Source organism: Seriola lalandi, unplaced genomic scaffold, assembly GCF_002814215.2.
Source record: "Seriola lalandi dorsalis isolate HSWRI2012SDOR001 ecotype SW California unplaced genomic scaffold, Sedor1 jcf7180002054984, whole genome shotgun sequence".
NCBI lineage: Eukaryota > Metazoa > Chordata > Actinopteri > Carangiformes > Carangidae > Seriola > Seriola lalandi.
The window spans coordinates 119,920-120,374 of record NW_019525533.1 but is presented as its reverse complement, the minus strand read 5'-3'; the positions used below and the strand labels follow the sequence as shown (position 1 = coordinate 120,374).

At 40.0% G+C, this 455-nt stretch overlaps 2 protein-coding genes across 2 annotated transcripts in view; both read left to right on the top strand.

Moving 5' to 3' along the window:
• The window catches only part of LOC111647312 (uncharacterized), a 72,467-nt gene that overhangs the window by 44,774 nt on the left and 27,238 nt on the right, over nucleotides 1-455 (top strand). The window lies entirely within an intron of this gene.
• LOC111647310 (5'-AMP-activated protein kinase subunit gamma-2-like) overlaps nucleotides 1-455 on the top strand; it is a 16,172-nt gene that overhangs the window by 12,642 nt on the left and 3,075 nt on the right. The gene's annotated exons all lie outside the window — the stretch shown is intronic.

The window sequence follows — 455 nt, the reverse complement described above, 5'->3', positions numbered from 1 at the left end:
GGACAATTTCCAACCACTGTTCCTGTTTCGGGGCATTTACATTGAGCCAGTTTCTTGTGACTGCTTTTTTACTCTCTGCGAGTAACACTTTAGTCAAGTACAGATCTTCTCTCGTTACAACCTTTCCAATATTCCCAAGATACATCACTGGGCAAGTATTTGGGATTTCATATCCCAGAACAATTTTTACCACTAAATTAACATTTTGCCAGTATATCTTCATTTTTGTACAGTTCCAGAAGATGTGTGCACGGTCTGCCTCCACATTCCCGCACAGTCTCCAGCAGTTTTGTTGTGTGGCGAGTTGCCTAGATTTTATTTTTGGTGTTATAAAATAGCGAGTTAGATTTTTCCAGCAGAACTCCCTCCATATTAATGAATATGTAGATGTACATTGTGTCTGGCACATGTGGTACCATTCCTCCTCTTGTATTTGGATCTTTAGTTCTGCTTCC